Source organism: Sarcophilus harrisii, chromosome 1, assembly GCF_902635505.1.
Source record: "Sarcophilus harrisii chromosome 1, mSarHar1.11, whole genome shotgun sequence".
In the NCBI taxonomy this organism is placed as follows: Eukaryota; Metazoa; Chordata; class Mammalia; order Dasyuromorphia; family Dasyuridae; genus Sarcophilus; species Sarcophilus harrisii.
This window is the reverse complement of record NC_045426.1, coordinates 376,602,103-376,630,001: the sequence shown is the minus strand read 5'-3', so window position 1 is coordinate 376,630,001 and position 27,899 is coordinate 376,602,103.

The window sequence follows — 27,899 nt, the reverse complement described above, 5'->3', positions numbered from 1 at the left end:
CAGCTGGTCCTTACTGTTTTTGCCTCCACTAAATTTAACATGTCTGCTCATGACTGAGCTGTGTAGCTGGTTTCTTGTCTTTGAGATAAGAACAACTGGTGCATCAATCAAACAACAATGGTTTGAGAGATAGGATACATCCCAACAAGTAGACATTTTGATTCATTGTAAGTCCTCATATTTACTCATTTGGCAAATTCTGAATTCATGCAGACCTCTATGGCCAAAAGCAAATAGAAAAAAAAAAATTATCAGAACAGTTCAAGGCTAGGTCCTGTTCCAACCCCATTTTTTTCTCCTTTATACCTTCATTATAGGGGCTATGAAATATTACCCCTGTCTTCTGCATAATTTGAAATTTCTTGACATACATTATGAGCAATTCCTGGAAATGACTGGTACATGTTATACTCAGAATAATTATTCTGAGTCTTATGACCAACATAATCAGGATATGCACATAATAAAACAGTAATTTAACTTAAAAAAAACACGCTGGAACTAGAAAGGATGTGAGAGGTCATCTAATCCTATTTTCTCTTTTCATAAAGGAGGAAATTGAGGCACTGGAGAACTTTTTTTTTTGTTTTTGTTTTTTCTTTTTCATTAAAGTTTTTTATTTGAAAAACATATGGATAGATAATTTTCAACATTCACCCTTGAAAAACCTTGAGTTCCAAATTTTTTTCCCCACTTTTCACTCTGCCCTAGATGGCAAATAATCCAATATATGTTAAACATATGCACTTCTATACATATTTCCACAAGTATCATGCTGTATAAGGAAAATCAGATCAAAAAGGGAAAAAAAAAAAGAGAAAGAGAACAAAAGCAAGCAAACAACAACGAAGATGGGAATACTATGTTGTGTCCCACACTTAGTCCCCACAGGCCCCTCTCTCAGTATAGGTGGTTTTATTCATCACAAGACCATTAGAACTGGCCTAAACCACCTTAGTTGTTGAAAAGAGTCTCGCCAGATTGAGGAATTTTTACACATTTAAGTTGATACTGATTGTAACTGACAAAGCCAATATACAAATACTTTTAAAATATATATGACACATGTAGAGTTATATATCAGTGTGGTAAGGATATGTGGAATCTACATCAAATTTCTGCAAAATTTATGGATATTATTTTAATAAAGTGTGTCTGTATGTCTGTGAAAAAAATCAACGAAATTTACAATATACTAGAAAGTGGAATTTTCATTTTCAATTTTTTTTTTTTACTTAAAAGTTTTAAAGTTGGGAACTAAAGATTTTTCTTCTAGAGAAAAAAGGCCAGATAAGTACACAAGGGGATGAGCCCTGCACACTCAAAAAGGTGAAGAAATATTGAGACTGTTAAAAAGGGAGGCAGAATGTGAAATTGTTGGAAAGGGTTATAAAAGTAAATGTTCTCTGTGTATCCTTTTGTTCATCCTCATCAAAGCCAGGTGTTGGTACTTCCCTTATTTAATATTTGATGCAGATAACAAAATACTTACAGAATTTAGGTTTAAAACAGCTGCTATCATTTTAAGGCAGAAAGAAAATTTGGGACAGATTAATCAGGGATAGCATGATTTCAGACATTTCAAACTGGTCAGACTTAGATACATAAGTGAAAAAAATATGAATGAATGTGGCATTTAGTGATAGATGAATCATCAGTGACTATCTTATCTACATAGAAGTGAATATATAATAACTCACTTTCCCATGATGTTTTAAAGTTGGCGGAGTGCCTTCCTCATAAGAACTTTATTGTTTAGGTAGTACAAGTGGCACTGACTCCATTTTACAAAATGGGAAACATTTGAAAGTGTCAGCATTATATATTGAAATTGTCACTGGCTTGTAGGGCCAATCATCATTCTACTACATCATCTTGTCTCATTGGATAGACTACTTTGTTCATCTGTATATTTAGTCAGATTAAACCATTAAAAAGTATATTATATATATTTATATATAGCATGTGTGTATGTATGCATACATGTATGTGTGTGTATGATGTGTTGACTAATTATAATCATCAAAGAACAGCCAAAACACCATCACACAATAGTTAATGAATTCTTACAATGTTCTAGTAATATCTGATAAATGGAATCAACAAAAAGACATTAAGTCAGATGTTCTTAACCTTTATTGTAACATCTATAGAGCCTTTCTCAGATTGGTATTTTTTTTATTGCATAAAATAAAATATAAATAATTTATAAGGAAATCAATTATATTGAAATAAAATGATCAACTTATGTCTTAAAAACTAAATTTATAGACCTTAGGTTAATACCTTTGCATCAGGCAGTACTCACATAAAAGAGGTAGTTTGGAAATTCAGGAAATCCTAAAAGTCTATTAATTTAGGAACAGTTAGATGGTGCAGTGAATAGCACACTGGCCCTGAAGTCAGGAGGATCTGAGTTCAAATCCAGATTTAAACATTTACTAGAGTAGGTGATGTTACTGTTTGTTTAAGCTTTTGCTGGTAGTCAGATTTATAAGTCATCAAAATATTCAGGAGGGTAAACATCAAAAACTTGTCAAGTCATCATTAAACAAAGTTTCTTTGAAATATAATTTTAATATTAATTATTTGTAATACTTAAGGCTTACATCCCAAATTATCTCATGAATTCATGCAAATGTATATCCAAATTATGAAGTGTTGTTGATTCAGATCCTGAATCTATTCACTGGCACATAGTTTCAGAATTCTGTTTGAATAAAAATGAAATATTTGATAGCTGTATGATCCGGGGCAAGTCACTTAAGCACAATTGTTAGCCCTCTTCCTCTCAAAAAAGTCTGTTAAGTTATTAAAGCTTAAAAATGAAAGACTTTTGGTAAATAGTATAATTTTGGATTAGATTGTGTTCAACTGAAATGGTGAACAATCCTGTTCTTAAAGGGTTTATAATTAAGTTGTAGTAATGAAGACATTGAAATAAAATGAACAATCTTCATCTTCATCTTCAATACTTTTTAAAGCACTTAATATGTGCCAGGTACTCTGCTAAGCTTTGAGAACATAAAGAAAGGTTAAAAGAAAGAAACAAAAAATATTTTCCTTACTCTCTTGAGAAGTTTATATTTTTCCCTTCCTCCCCTCAGGTTATTGGGGTTAAGTGCCTTGTCCAAGATCATAGAGCTAATAAATTTCTGAGGACAGATCTGAACTTGGGTCATCCTTCTTCGAGGTCACATATTCTCTCCATTATATCACCTACCTGCCCCAGAAGCTTATGTTTTAATACTAGAGATTATGCATAATGTATACAGTGTAATTGGAAAGACAATCTTACAAAGGAGGCACTAGGATCATGGGTTGAGGTGAGGGACAAATGTTGCTCATCCTTTATTCTTAAAGAGAACCAGTGACATTAGGAGGGTGAGTCTTGTATTGAATTGAAGTAAGGCAGAGATGTGCAAAGTCATCAGCCCCACTCTCTTCTCCACAGATATCAGAGTTCAGAGACAAGAAATAGGTCAAAATGACTGGCAATGTAGTGGGAATGTGCTTGGCCTTTTCAAGCTTTGGTCTTTCCCAGGTTTCAGTTTATCCAAGGCAGCAATCATTTGATAATTAAAGGTTAGATAAGAATGGAGGACCAATAACAGATATAGGCAAGGAGAACTCAAGGATTTAAGAACATGAAGGAATCTTCTGGGGTAAGAAGAAAAAGCTTCAAGGAGTATTTGGGACCAGTGCTAATCCTTAAATCATAGGCAACAGTGGGCTAGGTAGAAAGAAAGAAAGAAAAATACTGAAGCTAAAGATACATGGAATAAAGGAAGAGAAGTAAGAATGTTCATTTGGGTTATTCACAGGAAAGGACAATAGTTTTGTTGAAATAATGCGTTGATATGAGTGAAATAAAATTATTTTCGCTAATTTTCTTTGTTTCTGTTGTTGATTTTTACTTGAGGAAAGTTCTTTATAAATTGAAAAGTACTATCACACTTATGTGTCATTTTAGTATTTTTTCTACAGGTAGTGGGAATATTAAAAGGATTTTATGTCAGGGTATATACCAAAGGTTAAAAGACAATCAACCTTTTAGCAGCACTTTGGATGGATTGAGGGAAAGAGACTAGAAGTAGTGAGGCTATGTAACAACAATCTACCGATAAGGTGATGAAGATGTAGCTGTTATCATTAATCCTCTAATGATAAAGTATAGACAAAGAATATTTGTGAAGTAGTTTGTTCTTTCTCCCTCCTCTGATGTAAAATATTTTGTACTCCTTTTTTATATCTTTTTTTTAATATTCTTTTTAAATATCCTTTCTTTTATCATTTACTTATAATTTCCATATAAACTCTGGCAGATCCAACTATGAATAAAAATAATATTTATAAGTTGTTCTACGAACTACAATGTACTTTTCATATATTATTTTGGGATTGCTAGGTGTAACAGTTGATAGAGTAATGGGCCTGGAAGTATGAAGCTAAGTTCAAATCTGGACTCAGAAATTTACTAGATGAGTGATCCTGGGCAAGTTATTTAACTGTGTTTGCCTCATTTTCTTCATCTGTAAATGAGATGAAAAGCACTCCATTATGTTTCCCAAGAAAACCCAAAATGGGAATCATAAAGATTCAAATAGGACTGAAGCAACTGAACAGCAATATATTATTTCATTTGATCTCACAGCAGTGCTTTGAGGCTAAGGGACTACGTATATTCCTTTTACAGATGAAGAAATTTAAACTGAGTGAAATCAGTTGCCATTGGTCACAAAGCAAGGAAATGTACAGATGAAGAAATTTAAACTGAGTAAAATCAGTTGCCATTGGTCACAAAGCAAGGAAATGTTGTTCATCCTTCATTATCAAAAAAGACCAGTAACATCAGGAGAGTGGTATCTTGACTTGCTCATGAATTGGATCTAAGTGGGGATGGGTGTACAAAGTCATTGGTCTCACTCTCTCCTCCTGAGTCATTGGTATCTAGTGGAAAGACTATGGTCTGGCAATGACCCACAGTGCAGTGGGAGATTTGGCCATTTGAAACTGAAATTTCCCCCAACTCTTAGTTTATCTAAGGCAACATCCATTCAGTAATTAGGTGCTAATTAATGACTGAGCAAAAGATGGAGTATTTTACTTTCATAAAAGAATCTATCTGAAAGGGGAAAACCTTTAGAGTTTTTGGCTAGAAAAGAAACAATTACTATTTATACTCACTCTGAGTCAACAAATCCCAAACAAATCCTGAGCAAGGGAGGTTTTGCTGGGACCTATTATTGGTCAATCAATGAGAACCAGAGTTGTTTAGGTTTGAAAGCATAGCCAAGTAGTTCCGTTTGAATCCCAATGGGTATAATCAGAGCCTATTTTTTTCTTTTTTCCCAGAAATATACTTCAAGAAGTCATAAAGGAAACTACATGAGACAAAAGAGTTAATTGTCCCTGTATTTTGAGGGGAAAAAATTAACCAAGTCTTTCCTAAACAAGTCTTCCTGACTCCAACCTTAGCATTCCATCACATTATACTATATTCAACCCCATTATGTCTAAAAAGTTGAGTATGAGAACCCATCCTCAATTCTTTTCTCTCACTTATTCTCTGTATCTAATCAGTCATCAAGTTTCAATTCTTCTGTCTCCTAACCATATTTTAAATCCATCCTTTTCATTCTAACTCATAATATATCTCATTACCCCCATGACTGCATTTTTGGAATAGCTGACATGCATCTCATCTCTTTCTTCTCCAGTATTTTCACTGACATCCTTAAAGAGAAGGTCTGACCCTATCCTGCTTCTATTTTATTCAAAAAGCTTTGATGACTCACCATTGATTTAAGGATAGTTCCTCTCCTGTTTCTCACATAAGACTATTACCAATCTGTCATGTCTCTTCCCACTCACGTGTCTTCCACTGAGCTACCAAAGTGTTCTTCTAAATAAGAAGGTTTTATCATATCACTCATTTATTTGATAAACTACAATGACTCTTTATTACTTCTAGGAACAAAGAAAAAATCTGCTTACCTTTCAAAGCCAAATCTACCTCCTTTATATCTTTTCTTTTTTCACCTCCAAGTAATCTGAAATTCACAGACATCATCCTCTTTGTTTTTTCTTATATGAAATACTCTGGAACCATGAAGGTTTTTCCCTCCCAGATTTATTCATTCCTTCATTTAGATTTTTTTTGAGTTAGGTGAAAGAAGAAATTCTTTGCCACATTTGCTATCTGGCCTTAATCACTGAATGGTTGTGCCCTCAGTCAAACAGACCTATTGAAGACCTTAGCTTAAAAATGCCAAAGTCTCCTATATCATCCAAGGTCATCCCCAGTCATCTTGATCTATATCTGGCCAACGGACCCAGATGGCTCTGGAAGGGAAAATGAGACAGGTGACTTGCCCAGTCCTTCTTCCCTTGAATTCAATTCACTTATATGGCATCACTTCCTTTATGTCATGTTCTTCCTTAAGAAAGACAAACAAAAACAAAATATTCTATGACCCAATTCCATGCATGACTTTCATGCCTGGGATATTTTCTCTCCTCATCACCAAACTCTTTTGGTTTTCTTGGCTTCCTTTAAGTCTCTGCTATAGCCACACTTTCTGTAGAAAGTCTTTCCTGATACCTTCAAATATTCAGTACCCAAAACCTTTTATCTAAGATTAAATCCCAACTTCACATTGTACATGATTATTTGCATGTTGTCTCTTGCAACAGAATGTGAGATCATTCATTGCATGTAATCTTAAGTTTTCTTCTAAATGACCCTAATCATGTCTCTCTTTACACAACATTTTATATCTTGCTTTTATATACAGACTACAATTTTTGCATGCAATATTTAATCCCCAACTCGTCCTATACCATTTTTTTTATCTTTTGAAATCCCTAGCTTTTTTCAAAGATTAACTCAGAGAGTGTTTCATTTAAGAAGCTTTCCTCACTCATTTAGTTTTAATATTCTTTATCCCATAAAACCTAGGTCTTCTGACTCTAATTTGAGCTCCTTCAATGATACCATACTTCTCTCAATACTTGATTAAAAATGAGTGGTAGAAAAAAGAACCCCCTCCTGAATCATTGTCTTATAGCGACAGAGAACTTGAGTAATTCAATGAAACTATGAGTTATGACATACAGGTTACCCAACATGGAAAGATCATAGTAGAGAGTTCTGACAAAAAGTGATCCACTGGGGAAAGATGACAAAGCATCCTAGTATTTTTGCCAAGAAAACTCCAGAGAAAGTATTAAAATGATAAAAGAGATGATATTGAGAGATAAGCCCCTGAGATCCCAAGGTAACCAATTCACTACTGGAGAAGAGACAAGGGCTACTACAAGTAACTTCAGTACTAATTAAGTGGCAGTGTCAAAGCCAAAAGGAAGTTCAATTGAAGATTCATGGTGGGACAAAAAAGAAATGTTTGATGCTGGAATTTGAAACGTGAAATGTAAGTTCTGTGAGTCAAGTTAAATGTGGTCAAATAGGAAATAGAAAGATTAAACAACTCTCTTGGGATTCAGTGAAATTAAATAGATGAGAATGGGTGCATTTAATTCAGGTGATTATTACATATACTACTGTGGGCAAGAGGTCCTTAAAAGAAATAGGATAGCCCTCATAGTTGTTAAAAGAGTGAGAAAAGATATACACAGCATAATCTCAAAAATGACAGAATATTATTTGTTTGAATCTAAGGCAAATCATTCAACTTCACAGTAATACAAGTCTGTGTTCCAACCACTGATACTAAAGAGGACAAAGTTGATCAGTTCTATGAAAACCTACATCTTCTAGAAATAACTCCCCCCCAAAAGCCACATTCATCATAGGTGATTGGAAAGGTAGAATGGGAAATCAAAAGATAATTGGAATAACAGGCAAGTTTGGCCTTGGAGTACAAAATGAAGTAGGGCATAGACTAATAGAGTTTGACAAGATAAATCACTAATCATGAGAAATACACTTTAAAATATCATATTTTATTTTTTCTCAATTACATATCAAGAAGGTTTTTAGCATTAATTTTTTACAAGATTCTGAAGTCCAAAATTTTTGCTCTTTCTCATTCTCCTGTCCTCATTTAAAAATGGTGAGTGGTTTAATACAATTTATACATGTGTTATTATACAAAGCATATTTTCATATTAGTCACAATTGTGAAAGAAAAAAATGGATCAAAAGGGGAAAAAGAATTACAAGAAAGAATAAAGTAGAAAAATATATTAAAGTGTACATTTTGAGTTTATCATTTTATATCTGTTTAAGGGTAGTCTATTCCTTCATGAGTCCTTTGTACTTGGATCATTGTGTTGGTAAGAAGAGCCAGGACAATCATGGATGATGATCACAGAACATTACTCATAATGATTCTGCTCATTTAACTTTACTTCTATTCATACAAGTCTTTCCATGTTTCTCTAAAATCTTCCTGTTTGTGCAAACACACTTTTTTAACAACCAAAAACATGACTTTACACATGAACATCACCAGATAGGTCAATATAGAAATCCGATTAATTATATATTTTGCAACCAAAGATAGAAAAACTATCTAATCAGTTAAACTGAAAACTAGAGATTACTGTGTTTGAAATCATGAACTTCTTAAGGCAAAATTCAAATTTAAATCGAAGAAAGTAGAAAAACAATCAGCCTGTATAAGTAAGAAATAACATTCTTTATGAATATAAGTGGAGGTGATAAATAGATTTAAAGTATTAGATCTGGTAGATAAAATGCTTGAAGAATTATGGATAGAGATTCACAATACTGTACAGCACACAGAAGCAGCAACAAGAATGAAAACAATAAATATTCCAAAGAAAAAGAACAAGAAAAAAATGTCAGTCTGATGAGATTTTACAAATAGCTGAGGAAAGAAGGAAAGCATAAGGTAAAGGAGAAAGGGGAAGATATTTCCAACTGAATGAAAAATTCAAGAGAACATCAAAAAGAGATTATGGAAAAATTAATAGAATGAGAAAACATGATTTCTTCATGAAAATTAGAGATATTAAGGGAATAGTTCATGCAAAAAAATTGGAAATGACAACACACAATGATAAACTCAACAGAAATGAAAGAGATGAAGAAAAGTTTTCAAGAACTACACAAGAAAATCTTAACATAGATGTTTACTAATCAAGAGCCAGACACTATAGAGAAAAAAGGGCAAAAGGGTATCAGGAAATATTACAAATAATAAGGCTTTTAGAAGTGTTGGAATTTCACCTGAGAAATATAAACTATTTTTTGTTAATTGATGCTGTTAAAGTGGTTCATTCAACCTGCTACTAATGTAGAAAACTCAAAAGTGACTACTGGATTGGAAAAAAATGATTTTTTCCCAATCTTAAGGAAGGAAAATGCTAAGAAATGTTTAAATTATCAAACAGTTGTGCTCACTTTATATACTAGCAAGATTATCATTAAGATTTTGTAAAAAAAAAAAAAAAAAAAGCTGGATTTTAGCAATATATGAATCAAGAATTACCAAAAGGGCAGGCTGGGTTTTGAAGAGGGACCAAATTGCTAACAGTCACTGGATTATGAAGAAGCAAGGGAATTCCAGAAAACAAATAGACATATAAACAAAACAACTCCTTCTATTTCATTGCCTTCACTAAAGCTTTTGTGTTTATCATAATAAATTGAAGCAAGGCCTCAATGTGATGGAGGTGCCAGATCATCTTGCTTTTCTCCTGAGGGCAAAGAAGCAGCAGTTAAACCTGAAATGGAACCTCTAATAGATTTAAGATTGGAAAAGGTGAATATTTTAAAATATATAACAGCTGTATTTTTTACCTTATTTATTTAACTCATAAGAAAAGTACATCATGCAAAATGCCAAGTTGGACAAATCAGAAGCTGGAATTAAAGTCTGTTAGGAGAAATATCAATAATCTCAGATATGCAAATAATATCAGTCAGAGGGCAGAAAGTGGAAAATTAAGAAGCCTCTTAATGAGGTTGAAAGAGGAGAATATAAAAGCTTAAGGTTAGCTTAAACAAACAAACAAATTTAAAAAAAAAACCTACAACCTTGATCACTGGTTCCATTACCTCCTGATAAATGGAGAGAGAAGAAATGGAAGCAGTGTCAGCTATTATATTTCTGAGCACAAAGATCTTTGCAGATGGCGACTGCAGCTATTTGATAAAATGATTCTTGCTCCTTGGAAATAGAACTATAACAAATCTGGACAACATACTAAAAAGCAGAGACATCACCTTGTCAACAAAGGTCTGTAAAGTCAAAGCTATGCTTTTTCCAGTAGCAATGTGCAGCCATGAGAATTGGACAATAAGGAAAACTGAGCACTAAAAAATGATGCTTTTGCATTGTGGTGCTGGAGAAGACTTGAAAGTCCCTTGGATAGCAAGTAAATTAAATCAGTCAATATCTAAATGAGTTCAGACTTTTCACTAAAAAGTCAAATACTTTGGCTACAAAATAAGACTCCATTCATTAGAAAATATCCTTATGTTGGGAAAACTTTAAGGCAGAAGGAAAAGGGGACACCAAAGAGTGAGATGGATAGAGAGAATCATGGAAATATATACACAAACTTGGACATCTTTCAAGAGAAAATGTAGATTAGAAGGGCCTAGAACCTTCAAGAAACATGGATGTAAATTTGCTCTCTGACATTGTTAACTCATTATTATTAGGCAAGATTCTTTAACTCTTTAAACCATTGTTTATTCCTCTCTAGCCTCACCTGTTTCATAGGATGGTGTTTAAAGCAATGTGTGTTACTATGGAAAGAACACTCATTTTAGAGTCAAAGGACAAGGATTCAAATTCTTAGTAACCTGTTATACATATGAGCTTCGCCAGTTTCTAAACCTCTTTGAGCCTCAGTTTATTCATTCATAAAATGAAGTTGTTGGACTAGATGATCGCTCACTTCCCTTCTGGTTATAAATCTATAATTCTGTGTATTTTTCTATGTCTTATTTTGATGCTATTGTTGCTTGTTTGTTTGTTATTGTTGTATGAACATAATAGATATATTAAGAAAAAAATCCATTGGCAGCTTTGTAATTTTCTGGAGTCCTAAGCCACTGCGACGCTTCCTGTGAACCAAGAAGAATTTTAATTTTGAAAGTAGAGGCCCCTGCTGTCATCAGGTTGGTTTCATTTGGTCAGGCTGATTTAGAGTGTGAATTAACGGGATCCTGTTAACTTTGTAAGATTGATTGTGTACCAGCAAGTGAGTGATTGGATCCAAAGAGATATATATAATGTCACTAAAAGGAGCCAGAGATGTCTCAAGATGATAGGGCAGAAAGCAAATGAAATAGAGTTGGAAGCTTCTCTATCTGAAGAAAGGGGGCAGGGGTATGGGAAACAGGGAGAAGATGAGAAGGGTGTACTACATGGTGAAGCTTGGAAATTGAAGATATAATCCTGTACTATATATATAATGGTGTGTGTGTGTGTGTGTGTGTGTGTTTGTGTGACAGAGACAGAGAGTGATGGGAGAAAAAAGGAAGGGAGCGATGAAGAGAGACAGGGAGAAATACATACACACAGAGACAGAAACAGAGAAAAGAGAGAAAGATATGGAGAGAGGGAGAGATTGTACATGTGGTTTATGGGTATATATGGCTTCTGAGGATCAGTAGGAATTAATTCAGTTCCCCACATGTTCTCCTCACATAAATTTGAAAAAAAATGCAATCTAATTATGTATGCATTTTGGAAAATTCCCTATCTTCTCTAAGGATGGAGGAGAATCACAATTACTTTATTATCCATAGATTTGTGTTTTGTGGAAAAAATCATATTACTTAGAAGCATTGAATTTTTGACCTGGAATGGACCTTACATATCATTGAGACCAAAGCCCTTGTTTTTCAGTGAGAAGTCTAAGGTTCACAGAGATGAAGAAACTTGCCCAAAGTCACACAGTTTATTAGAGCCTGAACTAGAACTCAAGTACTAACTCTCAATTTAGTGCTTTTTGCCCCGAAGATGCTGTGAATATTATTATTTTATACATAAAATATGATCATTTGGTAGCAAAATTCTATTTTTACACAATATATGTGACAAAATTTCCCTTTTGCAGAAAGTTTAAGATTAAAATTAAATAGCAACCCTGTGTTTGTTCTAGAATCCTCAATATAAAATGCTTATTTATAAACAGTAAAGAAAATTTATTTCAAATAATCATTTTATACCTATACACATACATACATATATATATATATATATAATTATATATAATATTATAATTATATATATATATATATATATATATATATATATAAAATTATACTCATCTGGTCCAAGTGACTTACTTATCACCTACTTTATTTGTAGTGCTAGAAGATTATAACATTATATCAAATAATCCAAAACAAAACATAATTTCTACACTACATCTTCTCTTCATACAAAGGTTCATTCGCTTTAGGTGGGTACTTGATCCAGCACTATCTCTCCCCAACTCCTATTGAACAGATTTATCATTCTAATTATGTTTTTCTTCTATAATATTAAAAAAAACATCTATAGTCATTGAGTATTTGTAGGAAAAACTTTCTAGGAGTAAGTCAAGGTTAGTAGGCAGAGATCACACCATAATTATGGGCAAGACATAAGAAGGTGAGAGAGACATAATTACGTTTGCATACACAAAAGATTATCTTTAGTTCCCAGAGCTGTGACTCAAATTATATTGAATTTAAAAAAAAATACTGTCATAAGCAATTGCATTTTGGGGGATAGGTGTTTTAAAAGTAAAAGTCACATTAAGATCTCTTCCAATTATTTTTTCATCTATTCTTCTCTGTCTGTCCTTCCCCTTTCTAGAGAGCTATTTCTTATAACAAAGAGAGATAGAGATAGAGGTAGTGAGGGAAAAAAAAAAGGTCAGCAAGCCTGATAAATACATTATATGGAGTGTTTCACCCACATGGTTTTATTACCTCAGCAAGGAAAAGTGATATAATGGATAGAATACTGGGCCTGATTAAAAAAAAAAAAAAAATCTGAGATCAAATCCAGTCTGAGACATTTACCAGTTGTGTGATCCTGTGTAAACAACTTATACTCAGTTTGTTTTAATTTCCTCAGACCTTAAATGGGGGGAAAAAGTAATACCAACTTCTTAGGGATGTTTTGAAGAATCAATTAGATAATATTTACAAAATGTCAGTCTCATAATGGGAGTTTAAATGTCTATTTCCTGCCTTTCTACCTATATCTTTTCTTTGGTTCAAGATTGCTCATTATAATTTCAAAGCTCTTTCTCTCCTGTATCAATTTATTTATTTACTGTTTTATTTTTTGGGTTAGATAAAAGAGAAGATTCTGTCCCTGAATTGCTACCTTCCCAGCTTTGTACTTCCCTTTTAATCTTGTTTTTGTCAATTTTCTTTGTGCAGAAACTTTTAAATTTAATGTTATCCAAGTTGTCCATTTTGCATTTCATAATGCTTTCTACTTCTTTGATTATGAATTACCCCCCTCTTCAAAATTTAATAGATAAATTATCTCTTGCTCTCCCAGTTTGTTGTGTTATCATCCTTTATGTGCAAATCATGTACACATTTTGACTTTATTTTGTTTGAGGTGTGAGAGGTAGGTCTATGCAAAGTGCCTAACATATTATTTTCCAGTTTTCCCAGAAATTTTTGTCAAATAGTGAGTTTTTATTCCAGAAACTGGAGTTTGGGGGGGTTTATCAAATACTAGATTATAATAGGACTTGATTATTGTGTCATATGTATCTAATCCATTACATTGACTAACCATTCTATTTCTTAGCCAGTACCAAATGATTTTTATTTTTATTTTTTTATTATAATAACATTTTATTGACAGAACCCATGCCAGGATAATTTTTTTACAACATTATCCCTTGCACTCACTTCTGTTCCGATTTTTCCCCTCTCTCCCTCCATCCTCTCCCCTAGATGGCAAGCAGTCCTATATATGTTGAATATGTCACAGTATATCCTAGATACATTATATGTGTGCAGAACCAAACAGTTCTCTTGTTGCACAGGGAGAATTGGATTCAGAAGGTAAAAATAACCCTGGAAGAAAAACAAAAATGCAAACAGTACATTCATTTCCCAGTGTTCTTTCTTTGGGTGTAGCTGCTTCTGTCCATCATTGATCAATTGAAACTAAATTAGGTCTCTTTGTCAAAGAAATCCACTTCCATCAGAATACATCTTCATACAGTATCGTTGTTGAAGTATATAATAATCTGGTTCTGCTCATTTCACTCAGCATCAGTTCATGTAAGTCTCTCCAAGCCTCTCTGTACTCATCCTGCTGGTCATTTCTTACAGAACAATAATATTCCATAACATTCATATACCACAATTTACCCAACCATTCTCCAATTGATGGGCATCCATTCATTTTCCAGTTTCTAGTCACTACAAAAAGGGCTGCTACAAACATTTTGGTACATACAGGTCCCTTTTCCTTCTTTAGTATCTCCTACTATAAACCCAGTAGTAGCCTGCTGGGTCAAAGGGTATGCACAGTTTGATAACTTTTGGGGCATAATTCCAGATTGCTCTCCAGAATGGTTGGATTCATTCACAACTCCACCAACAATGCATCAGTGTCCCAGTTTTCCCACATCCCCTCCAACAATCATCATTATTTTTTCCTGTCATCTTAGCCAATCTGACAGGTGTGTAGTGGTATCTCAGACTTGTCTTAATTTGCATTTCTCTGATCAATAGTGATTTGAAACACTCTTTCATATGAGTGGTAATAGTTTCAATTTCATCATCTGAAAATTGTCTGTTCATATCCTTTGACCATTTATCAATTACCAAATGATTTTTAACAAATGTTGCTATACACAATAGTTTTAGGTTTGCTAAGCCACCATTATTTGTACTATTTTTTCTTTAATTCCCTTGATATTCTTAACCTATTGTTCTTCCAGATGAATTTTATTATTTTTTTTTTTAGTTCTATAAAATAATGTTTTAGTAGTTTGATTAGTATGCCATTGAAGAAATAGACCAATTTAGGAAGAATTGTCATTTTTTATTATATTAGCTCAGCCTATCCATAAGCAATTAATATTTTTCGAATTGTTTAGATATGATTATTTATGTGAGAAGTGTTTTGTAATTGTGTTCATATAATTCCTGGATTTTTCTACATTTATCTTAAATGGAATTTCTTTTTCTATTTCTTGCTGCTAGGCTTTGTCAGTAATATATACAAATGATGATATCTGTGTGGTTTTATTTTATATTCTGCAATTTTATAAAACTATTAATTGTTTCCAGTAGGTTTTGGGATGATTTTCTAAGATTCTCTAAGTATATCATCATATCATCTGCAGAGTGATAGTTTTTTTTCCTCATTGCCGTATTTTAATTCCTTTAATTTCTTTTTCTTTTCTTATTGCTAATGCCAACATTGCTAGTTCAATGTTGAATGACTGAGGTGATAATGGGCATTTTTGTTTCACCCCTGATCTTACTGGGGATGCATCCAGATGCATCCAGTTTCTCTCCACTACAAATAATAAAATTTTGTTGTGGTTTTAGATAGATACTGCTTATTATTTTAAGGGAAGCTCCCTTTATCCCTATGCACTCTAGTATTTTTAATAGGAATGGATACTGTATTTTGTCAAAATCTTTTTCTGCATCTATTGAAATTATCATATGATTTCTGTTGCTTCTGTTATTAATATGGTTGATTATGATATTAGTTTTCCTGATATTGAATGAATTTTATCATATTATCCTACTGATAAATTTCTGTAATCTCTTTGCTGATAATTTATTTAAATTTTTTTGCATCAATATTCATTAGGGAGATTCATCTGTAATTTTCTTATTCTGTTCTGTGTACTTCTGGTTTAGATATCAGTACCATATTTGTGTCATAGATGAAAATTGAACACTTTGAAGTTCTTTTTGTTTGTCCTTCATTTTGGAAGAGGACCATTACATCAGGGAGGTGATACCCTACTATGAAAGTGAATTGGATTTAAGTAAGGGAGAGCTAGGCAAGGTCACTTGTCTCACTTTCCTCCCTAGAGCAATCTGGGTCCAATGGCAAGATATAGATCAAGATGACTGGAAATAACACTGGATGAAATTTATCTGTTTTGCAACTTAAAAAAAAATCCCCTATGTGATTTAGTATGAATCTGCTATCCAGAACTGTGAAAACACCTGGTGTGATTGTTATTTTTTTTCTTTCTGTCTCTTTTTTTTTGTTTTTCATATATCTATATATCTATCTGTCTGTCTATCCATCTATCATCATCATCTATCAAGATATCCATTTTAGCCAGCTACTTATTTATTTTGTTTCTTTATTTCTATTTATTTATTTGTAGAGTTGTTTGTTTATTTTGATATGAACCTAAGTAAGAGGTCATATGGCCATTTTGAGTTTATTGTACTATTTATTGTGAGTTATTTTCTTGAATATTTTCAGTTCTTCTATTAATTATTATCAAATAAAGAAGTCTTCAAGTAATTTCAGCTTTTGGATTTGTCAAGTACCGTGTTACTAAATTTGATTTCTTATTCTCTCTTACCTAGTCTATCCTACTGATTTTCTTTTCTGTTTTTAGCTGCTACCAACTAATTTTGAAATTCACTACAATATGATATAATTTGAGATCTGAAAATACTATTTCAAAACAAATATTTTCATTCTGATTATTGGCATTCACTCTTGATTTTCAAAGTTTCACTCTTTTTTGTCAGGGTTTCCTGCAATACCAATTTTTTTTTTAATGCAATCATTAAAAAAAAAATTATAACTAATGATTTATCTATGCCAATCTTCTGATTTTATTCATTTTTTATAAATACTGTCTATGTTTATTTTAAAATAATATCTTATTTTCAAAATATGTTTATTTTCAAAATATCTTTTTATTTTCAATATTCCCATGTGCAAAATTTTTTGTTTCAAATTTTTCTCATTCCCTTTTCCCCACCCTTTCCCCTAGACACCAAATAATTCAATATATATTAAACATGTGCAATTTTTCTATACATATTTCCACATCTATCATTCTGTACAAGAAAATTCAAATCAAAAAGGAAAAAAATGAAAAAGAGAAAAAGCAAGTAAACAACAACAAAATGGTGAAAATAATATGTTGTGATCCACATTCAGTTCCCATAGACCTCTTTCTGAATGTAAATGGGTCTCTCTTCATTACAAATCTATTGGAATTGGCCTGCATCGCCTCATTGTAGAAAAGAGCCATGTCCATCAGAGTAGATCATCACATAATCTTTCTATTGCTGTGTACAATGTTCTCTTGCTTCTACTCACTTCACTCAGCATCTTTTAATGTAACTTTCTCCAGATCCTTCTGAAATCATCCTTCTGATTATTTTTTAATAGAACAATAATATTCCATAACATTAATATACCATAACTTATTCAGTCATTCCCCAACTGATGAACATTTACTCAGTTTCCAGTTCCTTGCCCCTACAAAAAGAACTGCTACAAGTATTTTTGCACTTGTGGGTCTTTTTTTCCTATTTTATGTTCTCTTTGGAATATAGGCAGTAAAATGTCGAGATTTTATTGAGTAAGGAACTGAGGCACAAAGATCTGTGACTTATTCAAGCTAATACAGATGGGTCAGAATTCCAGCCTAAGTTTTCTGACTAAAACTTTTAAAATGTGGTATGAATACTTTGTTTCATTTGATTGTGAGTTCATGAAAGGCGTGGACTTTCTTTAGCTCTTCTTAAAATCTCTAGTGCTTACTTCAGTGCCTTTCATATAGAAGACATGTAACAGATATTTATTGATGGACTGATTTTGATGAAAGAACAATTCCCCATAAAAGAAACCCTATGCGACAATATGACAGGAGTGTAGTAGATAAGATACCTATATTACAGAGATGGAGTGAATGGACTTTGGGAGCCCACACATCTTTATGATTATATAAATCTAAAATTCTATGATCCCATCTGGTTTTCTACTAATGTTACTTTCTCCTTCAAAATAATACTTCAATATTAATTGGAAAGGAGAGAAAAACAGAAGTAGGGAGATCAGGAGAGAAGGAAAAGGGGAGAGAGGGAGAAAGGAAGGGAGAGAAGGAGGGAGAAAGAAAGATAAGTAATGAACTTTCATAGATCTTTAGATTTGATTGAGAGTCACAAAATGACAGAATCAAAGATTTAATTTGTAAATGTAACTGAAAAAAGAATCCCCACTACCTTATACCCAAAGAGTACTCATCCAACAAGAGTCACAAGACCTCTATCCAACAGGAACTGATTATCACCTGAGTCAACCTAGTCTGTATGTAGATAGATTTGATTGTTGAAAATTATCTCCTTACATCAATATTAAATTACTCTGTTTGCTATTTCTACCCAGTGTTACTTATTCTGCTTTATGGATCCAAACAAAACAGTGTCATTTTCACAGGGTGGTCTTTCAGATACTTTATAACTACTGTCATTCTATCCTCCCAATCATTGTTTTTCCCTCACTCCAAATTAAATATCTGAGATAATTTAATAGATACTCATATTGCAAAAGTTTAAAATTTTCCATTTTTCTATTTGATGATTCAAGGCATTGTTCTGAGATAGATCCAAGTGAGAACTTTTTTTTTTGGTCTTTTAAATTTATTATTATAGCTTTTTATTGACAAAACATCATGCATATTTTTTCAACACTGACCCTTGAAAACACTTCTGTTACAACTTTTCCCCTCCTTCCCTCTACTCCTTCCCCTAGGTGGCAGGTAGCCCCATGCATGTTAAACATGTTAAAGTATATGTTAAATACAATATATATTATATATATGTATATATATATATACATATATACATACACACATATTTATACAATTATCTATGTCATTTCTATGTTGCACAAGAAAAATTGGATTTAGAAGGTAAAAAATAACCTGGGAAGAAAAACAAAAATGCAAGCAAACAACCACAGAAAAAGTGTAAATGCTATGTTATGATCCACATTCATTTCCCAGTGTTCTTTCACTGGGTGTAGCTGTTTCTGGAGAACTCTTTTTAAAAACTTTATCTCAAGCTATTTCTCTTCATGATGGACCAAATGACAACAATTCATGTTTAATGGTAATAGTGATACTCTATATTTTTCACATGTTTATACCCACTAGGCCATTTGATTATCAAATAACCTTACTAAGTAAAAAGAGGATAGTTACTATCTGCAGTTCACAGGATAATAAATCTAGAACAGTGAGTAATGCTTCTACCCAGTCCAATCCTAAAATTTTACAGGTCAGGAAACTGAGGCTTATAAAGGCTGAATGAGTTCCATAAAATTACAATACTATTAAGTGACTGAGCTGGGATTTGAGCCCATGTCCAAAGTTTTCAGATCCATCAATGCTTTCACTTCATTTTCTCCATGAGTTAGATAACAAGAGTCCATAAAGATTAACACTTACTAAAGATCATATAGTTAATAACAAATTTCAAATTGAAGTAGAATTTGCAACAACTCCTTCAGTGCTTCTCTTTTCCCACACAAGTCAGTATTCAGAAACTACCTATTATCTGTTTATCACTTCCAGAAACCAGAATGATGTAAGTCCTTCCTAGCACAAGGGTTTGGACCTGAGAATGATTTATCTAAAATGTGATGGATAACAGAAAAAAAGTGAGGAAAGTTGCTCCATGTAGTTTTCAAATATATGGTCACTTTTTCTATATTCTTTTTTTTTTCTTTTTTAAGTTCCCTTGGGTTTTAGTTCAACTGAAGATACTAGTTCAAGTTTTAGCGACTAGACAAATTCAATCTGTGATTGGTATTGATTTACTGTCCACCCGTGATACTGCAGGCATATCAGCGCCATTCCTCCCATGAAATGGAGATGAAGACTTTAGTAGGGAAGAGAGCAGAAATGGTGGTCTCTCTCTTAGCAGGTGTCCTGCTCCTTCAGGGCACAGAGCTGGCATGCCCAAATTGAGATCGTGTCTAGTGAAACAGGGCAAAATAAAATTGTCTCATTAGCAGGAATCATGTCTCATTAGAGAATACCCTGTCTCATTAGGGAACACCCAATCTCATCAAAAGACACCCTCTCATTAGGAATACTCTCATTAGCTACACCCTGTCTCATTAAGGGCCACCTTGTCTCAATTAGAGATATTCTATGTCATTAGAGGAAACCCCATGTCATTAGGGAATACTGTCTAATTAATAAAACCCTGCCTCAAGGGACACCCTGTCTTAGAACAAGTCTTGTTTCGCAAGGAAAAACCATATCCTTTAGAGGACATAGTTTCAATAAGATATAGACTTTCTCACTAGAGACAGCCACTCATCACTAAGAATGTTAGAGGGTAACATATATCATGAAAGAGAGCTTTTCTATATTTTAAATGTTGTAAATATTCAGTAAAGACTAAACAGATATGAACATGTTAGTACTGTAATCAAATAAGACATAATATTTTAAATTGATAAATTGTTCATTTGAAATCTACCAAATAGTACATGTACTTTTTATTATGCTACATGGTGATGGCAATAAACTTCATATAAATAGTTATATAAAATTTATAATGTGTTCATACACCTATCATCTCATTATTTTCTAACAAGTCTGTAAGGTAGACATAACAGACATTATTAGTATTATTATAAAACCTAAACATGTGCAGTTCTTCTAAAAATAATTTTAAATTTGTCATACTGAACAAGAAAAAAAATCATATCAAAAGGGAAAAACATAAGAAATGAAAAAAACAAGCAAATAACAAAAAAAGATGAAAATCGTATGCTTTGATCCACATTTAGTATCCATAGTTCTCTTTCTGGATGGAGATGGCACTTAGCAAAACAAGTATATTAGAATTGCCTTTTATCACCTCATTGTTGAAAAGAAGCAAGTCCATTAAAGTTGATCATCACATAATGCTTTTGTTACCATCTATAATGTTCTCTTTGTTCTGCTTATTTCACTTAGCATCAGTTCATGTAAGTCTTTCAAGCCTTTTCTGAAATGAGCCTGTTCATAAATTCTTATAGAACAATAATATTTTATTGAATTCATATACCATAACTTATTCAGCCATTCTTCCACTGATGGGCATCCATTCAATTTTCATTTCTTTACCACTACAAAAAGGGCTTTTACAGACACATTTGCACATGTGTCCTTTCCCCTCTTTTATGATCTCTTTGGAATAGAGATCCAAGGAGACACTGCTGGATCCAAGGTTATGAACAATTTGAAAGCCCTTTGGTCATACTTTCAAATTGCTCTCCAGAATGATTGGATAATTTCACAACTCCACCAATAATGCATAAGTATGGCAGATACTATTATGATTGTTTTACACATGAGGAACCAGAAGATTTGAGAAATTAACAACTTGGAACATCAACAACTTGTAAGTAAAGTAGCTGAGTCTAAAATTCCAGTTTTCTAACATTCATCTAGGAGTGAGAATAACAGTGAGAGCTAGAGCCAGAGCCAGAGCCAGAACCAGAGCCAGAGAAAAGGAAGAGTACTTCTGAAAGAAAATAATACTAGTTACTAGATGATATGTAAACGTATAAAATACAATTTGTCTTCTCAAGGAGCTTTCTAATGAAAAATTTCTAATGAAATTTAATATGCAAATCAAAAACAGAGAAGAAAATAAGTTACTTAAGTAATCCCATTAGAAAAAAGAAACTGAACAAGCTATTATTCAACTCCCTAACAAAAAATCTCCAGGGCCAGATGGAATTTTATGTGAATTTTACCAAATGTTCAAAGAACAAGTAATTATAATACTATGCAAACTATTTGGAAAAATAGGAAAAGAAGGAGTCCTAGCAAATTCCTTTTATGACACAGATATGGTGCTGAAACCTAAACCAGGTAGAGTCAAAACAGAGAAAGAAAATTATAGACCAATTTCCCTAATGAATATTAATGTAAACATCTTAAATAAGATATTAGCAAAAAGATTACATTGAGTTATCACCACAATAATACACCATGACCAAGCAGGATTTATATCAAGAATGTAGGGATGGTTCAATAAGAGGAAAAATTTGCATAATTCTTTATATCAGTAACTAAACTAACAGAAATCATATGATTATTTCTGCACAATAATAGATGCACAAAAACATTTAACAAAACCCAACAGTCGCTAATATTAAAAACACTAGAGAGAGTAGGAATAAATGGAGTTTTCCTTAAAATGATCAATAGTAACTATTTAAAACCATCAGCAAGCATCACATGTAATGGGCATAAACTAAAAGAATTTCCAGTAAGATCAGGGGAGAAACAAAGTTTTCTACTATCACCATTAATATTCAATATTATGTTAAAATATTAGCTTTAACAAAAGAGAAGACAAAGAAATTGAATTAGAGTCAGTAATGAGGAAACCAAATTATCACTCTTTGCAGATGATATGATAGTATACTTAGAGAATCTTAGATACAGTGTTTGATAAATTCAAGACCCAGCTTTTGGGATAAGAACTCAGTATTTGACAAAACTTGCTCAGATAATTGAAAATTAGTATGGCAGAAACAAGGTATTGACGCACACATAACATTCTATACCAAGATAAGGACAAAATAAGTTCATGATTTAGAAATAAAGAGTGATATTATAAGCAAATTAGAAGGGCAAAGGATAGTCTACATTTGAGATCTATGGAAAAGGAAGGAATTTGTGGCCAAAGAAGAACTACATCATGGATTGTAAAATAGATAATTTTAATTACATAAGTTAAAAAGGTTTTGTACAAACAAAACCAATGCAGACAAAATTTGAAGGGAAGCATTATACTGTATTTAAAAAAAATTATACCTAAGGGTTGTGATAAAAGTCATATTTCTAAGATACATAGAGAATTGACTCAACTTTATAAGAATAAATCCATTATCCAATTGATAAATGGTCAAAAGATATGAATAGAGAGTTTTCAGATGAAAAAGTAAAATCATTTCTAATTATATAAAAAAATCCCTATTGATCAGAAAAATGCAAATTAAGACTACTCTAAGATACTACTACACACTTCTCAGATTGGCTAAGATGACATAAAAAGTTAATGATGAATATTGAAGGGGATATGGGAAAATTGGTTCACCATACATTGTTGGTGAAGTTAAGAAAAAAAATCCAACCATTCTGGAGAACAATATGGAACTATACCCAAAGAGCTATCAGACTGTATATATCCTTTGATCCAGCAATGTTTCTACTGGGTATCCTAGTGAGCTCATAAAGGAGGGAAAGGGACCCCCATGGGCAAAAATGTTTGTGTCCGCCCTTTTTGTAGTGTCAAGAACATGGAAACTCAGTGGATGCTCACAGTTGAAGAATGGCTAAATAAATTATGGTATATGAATATTATGGCATATTATTGTTCCATAAAAAATGATCAGCAAAATTATTTGAGAGGCCTGGATAGAGATTAACATGAACTTATGCTAAATGAAGTGAGTAGAACCAGGAGATCATTGTACACAGAAACAGCAAGAGTATAAGATGATTAATTCTGATGAATTTGACTTTTCAACAAGGAAATGATTCAGGCCAGTTCTAATGCTCTTATGATTAAGAGAGTCATCTGCATCCAGAAAGAGGACTGTGGGAAATTTGTAGAGATCACAACATAGTATTTTCACTCTTTTTGTAATTTTTTGCTTGAATTTTGTTTTCTTTCTCATTTTTCCCCTTTTTGATCTGAATGACTGAATAAGTTATGGTAATAGGTCTTATTTTTTGCTTCTCCATAAGATGAAATTTATCCCATTTTACCTCCATTTTCCTCTTCTTCCAGCACAATTCCCTTTCCATTCCTATTTTTTTTATATCATTAATTGGTTTTAATCTATCTTTCCCTGTCTCTTTATTGAATATAATTTTATTGAATTTTGGTCTGAAAAGAAAACACTTACTATTTCTGCCTTTCTGCATTTGATTGTGAGATTTTTGTGCCCTAATACATGATTACTTTTTGTTTAGGTTTCATGTGCTGTTGAGAAAAAGGTGTATTCTTTTCTATCCCTATTTATAACATAGCTTTTATGAAAATGTTTTGCACTTTTTGTTTTTTTCTTATCAGGTTATTTTTACCTTCTTTCTAAATCTGATCTTTTCTGTGAAACTAGATAACTGTATAAGTATGTATAAATATATTGTATTTAACAAATACTTTAACATATTTAACATGTATGAAACTACCTACTATATAGGGGAGGATGTGAGAAAAAGGAGGGGAAAAGTTGGAACAGAAGTTTTTTCAAGGGTCAATGTTGAAAAATTACCTATGCATATGTTTTGTATATAAAAAGCTATAATAAAAAATAAAATTAAAAAGTGTTTTGCATGGCATCAGTGGGAAATTGTGGGGAAAATGAAGATGGAACCCAAAACTAGAAAAAATTTTAAAAATGTAATAAAAAATAAGATAAAATATTTTTGGTAAAAAAAATGGTTTATAAAAACTTTTTTTAACCCAAGAAAACATTTGATAAGCATCTATTTTTGCTAGACTTTGTGATAGGTATTGGGACTACAATAATAACATTAACAATGAAAACAACAAAAATGAAACTGCCCTTACTCTCAGGTGTCATATTTTATTGGACAAGTCAGAGTTGTTGTATTTATACTCAGGCATGCATGTATACACTTACACACATATTTTTATGTTACTTAAATATAAAATTAACTCAAAACAGTTAAGTGCAAGGGAGGTAGGGATCAGAGAAGGCTTTTTTGTGCAAGGTGCTATTTGAGAGAAATTTTGTGATCATAAGATAAATAAATAATGCTAAAGAAGAGCAAGATTGTTTAATGTATTCCAATACCTTATTATGGTAAGAGATCTTTTTGAGGCTAGGGGGAAAATAATATGAACAACTGTCATTTGACTCACTGAAGAGATGCCCAAGAGCCATAAGCAGCTACCGAAGTGTCCACTAAGTCATTGTTCTGATTTTTCAGAGAGGAATAAAAATTTTTGTCAAAGTATCGTCGATTCTGGTATTTAGGATATCTCTGTTTCAATTTTGTCAGGCAACTGCAGAATTGAATGAATTAGAATAAAAAAATAGTTCAAATCCCATTTCTATTACATATTGCTTCTGTGATCTTCATGAAATCAATTCAGCTCTCTGCTTATCAGTTTCTATCTCTATAAAAATGAGTACATTAGATTAAGTGATATCAAGATAATTACTATTTTATGGATTTCACAAAAAAAATGAAGGTTTGGAGGGGAAGAAAAAATAAATGAATGAATTGTTGAATGAATTGATGTCAGTATGATTTTTCTTAAAAGACAACATGAATGTTTACAATAGAATTAAAGTCATAATAAATATTCTTTTGTTTACATTAGATTCTCTAGGCAAAATAGCTTTTTTTTCCCTGATAGAGAATCACTGAGGAAAGTATGATTATTCTCCATAGCACTGACCTTTATGGTTAAGTATCTCCTTACAGCATCTCTAACCTCATCTCTTTAAAAAAAAATTGTGGATCTGTTTAACATAAATACACACAAATATTCTGTAAACATGAAATGAAAGGTTGGTTCATATATCATTTCCCCATTATATCCAAGGAAATGAGTTTTGGTGTCATCTCAATTAAAGAAATAAAGAAGGAGAAAAATTTTGTGAAGTGCCAAAAGGAATTAAAGAAAAAGCTTAACTCTTCTATGAAGTTGCTGTGTCAAGATAATGTGGTTTAAAGTCAGAAGACTCATTTGCAAATGCTAACTCTTGTCATTTACTGGAAGTCTGACCTTGGCCAAGACATTTATCTTTCTAAACCTCTGTTCCCTCCCATATGAAATGGGGCAAATAATACTTTCCAGACACCTCACAGGTCTATTTTTAAGGATCAAATGACATAATGCATGTAAGTTATTCTGCAAAATTTAAAGTACCTTATAAATGCCAGCTATTATTATTCCTATTCCATTTCATATGCCAGTGAAGTAAAATGTGTGTTTTGACAATCTAATTTGTCTCGTCAATGTCAATAGCCAACCCAAACCATTCATACCAAAAATAAAATAAAATAAATGCTTCAATATAGGCATCATATATTGCTTGAATCAAATGAAAGATTGCTGAATCTTTGCTTTAGTTTCTTCAAGGTAGTATACAGGCACACAATGGAGAGGGGGGAGAGAGATGAAAATAGGGGGATATAATGTGGCAGCCCATTTCTGCCACTGGATAGCCAACTTTACAAGGATAGGGAATTGATTAAACCAGGCAAATGTAGCTACTCAGTGTGAGTTACTCCTCCTATTTGTGTTATAAACAATACATTGTGCAGGAAACAGCTTGACAGAATATGTTGCAAATTAGTTAGAATAAAAAAAAAATCCATGTTGGCAAAGACATGAATAATATTCTGAGCTCTGAAACTTACTTTCTGTACAACTTTGGACAAGTAATTTAACTTCTCTGTTTCAATCCCCATTAAATAGAGTGTAATAATCCTTCTTTGTTAACAAAGTGCTTGGAAATCATTGTGTGACAGGTAATATATTACCAGAAACTATTCTTATTTCTCCCCACATTGTAACCTCTCTGGAAAAGGAACAGTGCATCATCATGGACAGTTCAATGTACAATGTTGCCTCCTCCCTCCACCCTAAAATGAAAATATGATGGAGAGCAATATGGAAAAATATTATAATATTTCTACCATAAGTAAATATTATGAATTCACCTTGAATTGTGGATTGACTTATAAGTTTGAAATGACAAACATAAGGAAGTTTCAGAAAGGCAAAATGAAACAATAGTCACTATGTTGAAAATGAGGGAGGGCAAAATTCAAGTATAGGAAATTAGCACACAGAATAAGGCCATATTTCACAATGGAAAATGGGTTGTAGGAAGGAATATATGAGAGAGATGAGGAAAGACCTCTTACTTTTATAAAAGAACGTGAAGTGTGGATGGATTTTTTTTTTATATATGTAAAAGGAAATACCATTTTACCAAGCAAGTAATAAGCTTAAAGAAATTGTTTCTACCAGGGGTGATATAGACTGAAAACATAAGTGGATTCTAGAACAGCTGAAGATAATTCACAGATTAATGACTTATAGTAGTTTATTATAGAAAATGAGGGATGACTGGAACATATTTATAGCCATTTGAGTTTGATATTTGGGAGGATAACCATGATCCCTCTGTACAATGTCTTTTTCTACCTATATCATAGATAGAATTTGGGACTGGGGTGATTGTTTAGGAATATTACTTATATAATATTATTTTATATGACCACAAGGACATTTAATAAATGTAAAGGAAAGAAAGAGGATATGCAAATTAGAAGTATATTTTTAAATGCTTTAGGACTGAATGAAACCACAGAATTTGAAACTTTTATCATTTGGTAAGAGTCTCATATTAGTTTTGGCCTAGTTATCTAAGACACAATCTACAAAATTCAAGACATTTTTCCACTGGTGAATATTAGAACTGCTTTAATGCTTCTTAGCATTCTATATATTTGGCTGTAATTGGTAAAAGAACAAACCAATCAGAAATCAGCAATACAAAAAAAAAAGAGTTTACTCATGTTTAATGTTTAATTTCTAATAAGGAAGTATTCTAGTATCCATCTTTGACAAAGATATAATTAAATACAAAATTATGATGTTGAATTTGAATATAAATGAGGACCACCTAATAGCATATAAGTATTACTTTTGGTGTGTTTTGACTTAGAAAATCATGTAATAATATGATCAATGTAGTTTTATTTATTCTATTAATACTGTTAAATTACATTTTAACCTAGTTCAGACCATATTCTGAACCATGTGGTGATCTCTGGTGACAAGCAAAGAATGTAAAACATCCCATTAACGATCTTGATGCCTTGCCAGACAAATAATCTTTCCTGTTTACCATTCTACT